The following is a 7,846-nucleotide window of genomic DNA, read 5'->3' on the forward strand; positions in this document are numbered from 1 at the left end:
TCTGGTTGAAATTACTGTGCTAACATCCATGTATTCTGGAGGTAGCTCTTGCCAACTCACCCTTTATCACAAGAATATGTAATTGTTGACCCAAACATGAAACCCCTGGGTGCAAGGACAGAGCCATGGAGAAGTTCTCTAGGATTCATACATGATTTACCTACAAGGGAACATAAACAAAACAGAATTTGGAACTGGGATTTAGGGGACATTTTGTGTTTTATATTAAACTCCAACCTGACTGGACTTGCTTAGTAACCTAAGTTTATTCAGAAAAAAAATCTGACATTTACAAAACTTCTATCTTCCGAAGGATCAAGTCAACTCCATAACACTTTTCATTCAAAGTACATCGTTTATATTTCTGAGCATGGATCAAGCATTATTTGTAGTCAATCATAATTTATAATCTCTATTTCCCCTTTTTATATTCTGTAAGTGATGGCAAATTCTACCAAATCTTCTGGCTTAAGAAAAAACCTCACAGTCATCATTTCCTTTCTGTAACTCATTCTCTATCTGCTGCTCTTCATTCAATTGGTCATGAAGTTTTCGTGATTGGATTCCAGATCCCTCTCTCCAAACCAACTATTTTGCCACTGCTGTAATCTCTCACTGGATCATTAAGAAATAAAATAAAATTCTAATTCTGGTTGCCATCAGTCCAGTACATCTTCTGTACCACTGCACACATTATCTTCCAGAAGCACAAATGTGGTCATGCCACTCCCCATATTTAAAAACTTACAATGACTTGCCATTGCTTATTGGAAAAGAATGAACAGCCCATCACAATTAAGCTCCAATCCACTTAATCAACTACTGTCCCTCACCATGCACCCTATATTCCAACGACAGTGAATTTTTCTTTTTTCCAAAGACATCATATTCTTCTACACCTTTATGTGTTGGCACATGCTGTTTGCTCTGTCAATAATGCCTAGATTTCCCTGTTCTCCTAGATAGCATTTATTATTTACTTCTCTATGATGTTTACAGACTTTTATCTCTACAAATAAAAAAAATACATCATAGCACAGTATATGTTTAAAGTCAGTATTTATAACTAGCAGAGGAGTTCCTCAAACACAGAAACTAGCTGATTAATTTTTATGTCTCTCCCTAGTCCCATCATTTAGCCTAATGTTTCATATCTAGTGGTTACTCAAAAATATTTCTTTGAATTGAATGGGGTGATAATGAGGTGAAACTAGCATTCCTTGTATACTAACTTCTTAGCTCACACTAACACAGTACAGAAACCATAGAACAAGGTCAAGGAGATGATAGGATAAACAGAGTTGATCAGCTCTGATGACTTAACCCCAATACCCAATACTCTTAGGAGTAAAAGAAAACATGGGAACCCAAGAGCCCCTTTATTGAGTTATCACTGAGATAAAATTTGCTCATATTTTATCTTGAAAATAACAGGTTAGCCCATAGAGACATGTTATAGATCCAAAGATTCCTCTATTACAGATTACTCACGTTCACAGAATTGCTGAGTATTTGACCATTTGGAGCTCTTTAGGCAGGTGATAGAGAATGACTTCTTCTTATACCCAGGAAGACATTCATATTCCCAAATTGTCCCAACAGCAAACTCAGACTGATCACTCTGAACTTTAGGCTTAGCAAAAGGATAACTTGGCGGGAACTTACACTGACCTAGAGACAAAGACCACAGGAATATCAAGACTAAGAAAGGCTAAGATCTCAATCTGTTTCTGTTTTGTCACCAGTTACACTAACAACTTTGATCTTTAGAGATTAAACCTAAAATGGCAATATTTTCTGGGTCAAAGAATGTATATCTTGCAGTATGAATGCATATACAGAGAAATAAGCTCAGGAGTTCATAGATTTTTAGGATAGACTTTTGAGGAAAAGCTGGAGAAAATCATTTTTTAAACCAAAATTCCATGGAGACACTGGGGTTGTTCCATCTTCTTACAACCTCATAAATAAAAAGTTAAACCTTATCAATAAAGACTTTTCTGGGATAGCACAGGGAACAAATACATGAAAGGCCTTATAATCTCATCACATGTATGACCTTCTAAAATTACTTCAATGAATTAACATTACTGTATTATTCATTAAATTTTAAGGTCATAGCAAGAAGAAAATGAAGTTATTTGTTATCCTTCATTTATTTTATTCCATTAACCTAGGAGAGTAATATGCCCCCAAAAGAGCTTAGTAAATACTTCCTGATGGGTACCAGGTAAGATGAGCTAGCCATTTCAAGACACTTCCTTGTGATTTAAAATGATGATGATGATGATGATGACAATGATGACGATGATGATGAAGGAGAAGAAGAAACAAATTTTATTCTAGGAAATGGGTAAGAAACTATAACGCCCATACTGTAACACTTGAGGATGTACCTGAAAAAGACATTTTTCTAAGTATGAAAGAGAGGTAAAGATTCAACTCCAAAATGGTGGTATATTTGAATATCAAATTTATAAATTTCCTTTCTTAAAGAAGTCTGAAACAGACACAGGTGAAAGTCAGATAACAAACATGGACTAACTGACACAAAGGCAAACACGAGGCTCCCAAGCCAGACCCAGCCTTTTTACAGCCCAACACTTCTGCTGAGAAGCCACAGACTGGATCTAAGAATAGCCGTCACTGTTGGACACAGATCTCACTGTAGGTCTCCTATTTCCTTCTCCAACTTCTTTGGTTTCCTCCATTAACACCTACAAATGTCCCCAAGTGCATATTTTTGCAAACAGCAAGACTCTGGAGAGAAAGTCTGAGTTTGTCTTCAACGAAGGTCAAGTTCAGGACCCTGCTGTTATTTGTACCAAATTCACCCTAATCAAGTGATTTAACCTGTAATTATCAAACGTGAATAAGGACAATCCCAAATAATTCTCCACAAATTGGAAAATCGATTTTAGTTCACAAGATTTAATCAGTTTCAATGACATAGACTAAGATGCAACCAAGATCTTGAAGTAGCAAAAGTAGAAGAGTACTTTATAACATGACATTCGGAGGTGAAAAGAGATAAGAATCACACTTTCTGGATAAGAAACAGTGGGAAGTTCTTACTCCTAATAAGGAGACTTAGGGACTCTACCTCTTTTGAGGGACACTAGCTCTTCTTAGTAATGAAATTGACAAAATCCCAAGTCATATGACAGAATTTTCAGCAATCATGTTCTCTTCCACATCAGAAAAGGGAAAGTCTATGAATCACTTAGTAACATGAATTTTCTTAAGGTTCACTGCACCCTCTTCACATCTTTTTTAAAATCAGGAGGAAAAATTAGTGTAGATCTCAAAACATGTTAAAAACTAAGGAGGCAAAGGAGTTTCTGGAAAACAAGGATACATTTTACTCTTTATTTGGGTCCAAGGGGGTTTACCTGGAATGGCTTAGAAATCCGTTTGAAATGAAGAACAAATACATAGGATAATAAAAATAAAACTGAAATTGAGAAAGCAGGTAGGAAGATAAACTATTATTGAGGATGAGAATTATTATAATCAAATACCATAACACAGGATTTCCAGGCCACTTGATCGTTTTTGAATGACGGTTATGCAGATTAACGAAGGTATTTTCTTAAGCACAGAATATGCATCAGTGACCATTAGATATAGGCTCCCACCCTCATGGAATTTATATTCCAATAGAAGGAGATAGATCATAAATAAATGCCAATAAGTAAATAGGTGGTATGTAGAAGAAATAAACAGAGTGATGTGTCAAAATGGAATCTAATGGAAAAGGGAGGGGACAGGGTGGCATACAATTTCAATTATGACGGTTAAGGAAGGCCTATGAGGAGGAGACATTTGAGTTGTGACTGAAGGATAAGGAGGAGTTAGCCAGGTAAGATGCCAGGTAAAGCCAGGTAAAGATGAAGATAATAGACCAATGGCCATAAACACAAAACAGACTCATAGACAAAATACAAACTTGTGGTTGCCGGGGTGAGGGGGGTGGGAAGGGACAGACTGGGAGTTTGAAATTTGTAGATACTGACAGGTATATACAGAATAGATAAACAAGATTATACTGTATAGCACAGGGAAATATATACAAAATCCTGTGGTAGGTCACGGTGAAAAAGAATGCAATCATGAATATATGTATGTTCACGTATAACTGAAAAATTGTGCTCTACACTGGAAATTGACACAACATTGTAGACTGACTATAACTCAAAAAAAATAAAATTAAAAAAATAAATAAAATAAAAGATGAAGATAATTTCTTGGAGAAGTGTTCAACTAAGGGTCCGGAGAAAGTTAAATGTCAGGAAGCAGACCATGTAAGTAGTAATGGAACCAAAGTGTGCAATAACCCTTAACAAGCTAGGGATGGATAAGCTTAGATGCTGGCTTCATAAAAACAGGTCCAGACAATAATCTTATTACTCATATTTAGTAATAACATCCAACATCTAACTTTCATTTCTCTAATCTCATCTGATTTTCAGGGCAGCTCAGGAAGGGTAGGGCTGCTAATCCCCACTAGCTTCATTTTACAGGTGAAGAAACTGAGGCTCAGGGAGCTAAATGACTTGCCAAAAGTCACACAGGTATTGAGGTCTGCATGCAGTAAACTTGTTAATAAACTAGGAATCCACTGGTCTCTGGAAATTATTAGAAAGTTAGACCTATCTGGTCACCAAGAGACTCTAAGTTTAGCAAATCACAATACTTCTTCAAAATTAAGGCAATCTGGAAGGGAAAAAGTTATAAAAAAGGTAGAATGACACCTCCTGGACCCCTCGCCATTACAGAAAGTAAGTAACACAAAGTACTGTCATTTTTATTCACGTATCAGCTTTTCTAAATTACTCCAGGTGTCCATCCTTTAGGATCTCTTTACTTACATCATATTAAAGTTTAAAAAAAAACAAAACAAAACAAACAAACAAACAAGCAAAAAACATGAGCACCATGCCTGGGGAGTCAGACGTTATTCTTATTCTGGGAAGGCAGCGGGAAGCCGTGCTGCTTTTACTGGGCGGGAGCGAGTTCACTGTGAGCAGAAACTCCCGCGCCCAGCGGAGCATGCAGCCGAGTTTTGCACTCATCAAGAGACTAGGTTTTGAATACGTGCCTAGCGTTAACTCGCAGACCTCAGACCCAGAGCGCGGAGCACCTGCTGAGTCCAGGGGGCGGGGAGCGCAGAGAACACAGAGAGCACACACCACCAGCCACACAGGGTAGATCATATAGCCTCTCTATGCTGCAGCCCGCAATTCTGACGGTCTCTGCCTGGGGAGTGAGTGAGGACATTCAGGAGCAAGAGATCCAGAGATCCCCCAAAGCGAGCGGGAGGCAGGCAAGCGTCCAGCACGGCCCCCACCCCACTTTGTCGCTTTTGGTTCGGCTTTGCATCCCGGCACAGAGGCCGTCCTGGCCCCAGATGCTTCCCTACCTCCGCGCTCCCCTTCCCAGCTCACCGAGGACCCCTGGCACGATGAGAGCCAAGAAAACCCCGAACAGGCCCGCAGCGCCCATGCCACGGCGGCAGCCCCAGCGGTGGGATGCGTTCCGAGACTCGCGAGCCTCCGGCAGCTCCGGGAGGGCAGGATTGGAGGAGGAGACAGCGGCAAGCAAGGGGAGGTGGCCCCTTAAGTAGTGTCTGGCACCACGTGCTAGCTTGAGCGCACACCTGCGGGCTGCTGGGGGCCGGACACCGTGCTGTGAGGATGGCACAGGCTAGGAGGAGGGGTTGGCCGGGGGCGGGCAGACGGAGGAACTCTGACCCAGTCTTTGGCTCAGGCTCCAGTCCTCCTCAGTGCCACCAGCGACTTTCCAATTTCTTTGACCGCACAACCCAGTGTATTCACTTTTGCCTCTCTTGAGATGCGGAACAAAATTTCACAAAATAGTACGCACCGTTATTAATCTACAATGCTCTATTCTACTATTTTTCTTTTTCTTTCCTTTTTAAAAATTCTGATTTGGATTCACTAAGTTTATTTCAAAAGCTATTAATGTTCCCAACTCTCCGTCTGAGAACAGTTTACTTAGAAAGGAAACTGAGGAACGGCAGCCACATTTTCTTTTGACATAATTTCTGCAGAAAAGTTGCAAGAATAATAAAAAGAATTCCCATCACCTAGATTCTTCAAATGCTAACATCTTCTCTTTCTAGTTAGATAGGTACAGATAGCATAATACAGTTTTATATATATACACACACACACACACACACACATATATATATATACACACACACACATACACACTTATATGTGTATATAAATATAATTATATACGTTTTTTACTTTGGGACTCTGAGGTAAGTTACAAGCATGACACTCCTACTCTATATAGTTTGGTGTCAGTTCCCTGAAAACAAGAACATACTCTTGCATAACTATAGGACTAGTATGATGAGCAAATACAGGAAATTAACACAATACCTAAGGGACAGACTGTGCTCAGATTTCTCCAGTCAGCTCAATATTCTCTATTATAGGAAACAGACACACACACACCCTTTTTTTTTTTTTTTGGTCCAAGGTTATTCTGGGATGATGCGTTGCATTTGATTGTCGGTTTTTCTTATTTAATCTGGAAAAGGTCCTCCATCCTTTTTTGTTTTTTATGATCTTGACATTTTTGAAGAGTACACAGCAATTACTTTTGTAGAATGACTTTTAAATTAGTTATCTATTGCATAGTAACAAATTACCCTAAACTTATTGATTAAAAGTGGGAATAATATTTATTGTCTCACACAATTTCTGTGTGTCAGGAATCTGAGAGCAGCTTAGTGAGGTGGTTCTGGCTTGGGGTTTTTCATGAGGTTTCAGTAGGGACATCCACCAGAACTCCAGTCATCTGAAGGCTTGACTGGTCCTGGCTGGACAACCCATGTCTAAGATGACTCACTCACATGGCTATTGGCTGGAGGCCTCATAGCCTTACCATGTGGACCTGATGTCAGGACCGTTTGAGCGCCCTTGTGACATGACAGCTGGCTTCTTGTAAAATAAGAGAGAAAGGCAGAAGCCACAATGTCTTTTATAATCTATCCCCAGAAGTTCCATTTGGTCATAAAGAAGATGAATGAATCTTGCCTATATTACTATATTACATAGTAAATTACTTCCACAATATCCTATTGGATACTGTGATGGTTAATTTTAAATGTTAACTTGACTGGGCTATGAGGTGCCCAGATATATGGTCAAACATTCTGGTCTTTCTGTAAGGGTGTTTTGGGATGAACTTAACTTTTTTTGGTAACTGATATCTTTATTTTAATTCTTTCCGTTTTTTTAAGTTTTATTGCGGTATAATTGAGATATAATATTGTATCAGTTTAAGGTATACAACATAATGATTTCATATATGTACATATTGCAAACTGACTACCACAGTAAGTTTAGTTAACATCCATCACCTTACATAGTTACAATTTTTTCTTATAACTTTTAAGATCTGGTCTCTTAGCAACCTTCAAATATACAATATTGTTAAGCATAGCCATCCCACTGTACTTTTTTATCTTGTAACTGAAATTTGTGCCTTTTGATCACTTTCACCCATTTTTCCTACTCCCCCACTCCTTTGGCAACTATCAATCTGTTCTCTGTTTTTCATGAGTTTTATTTTTTTAGTATCCAATTATAAGTGATATACAGTATTTGTCTTTCTCTATTTGACTTATACCACTGGCATAATGAATTCAAAGTTCTCCCATGTTGTCAAAAATGGCAAGATTCATTCATCTTTTTATAGCCAAATGGAATTTTTTATGGAAAAAAATATATATATACTTTCTTATTCATGCATTCACCTCCTTGGAATAGTGATTTTTTTTCTTCTGATATATACTCAGAAGTGG

This window comes from Vicugna pacos, chromosome 24 (assembly GCF_048564905.1).
Source record: "Vicugna pacos chromosome 24, VicPac4, whole genome shotgun sequence".
NCBI lineage: Eukaryota > Metazoa > Chordata > Mammalia > Artiodactyla > Camelidae > Vicugna > Vicugna pacos.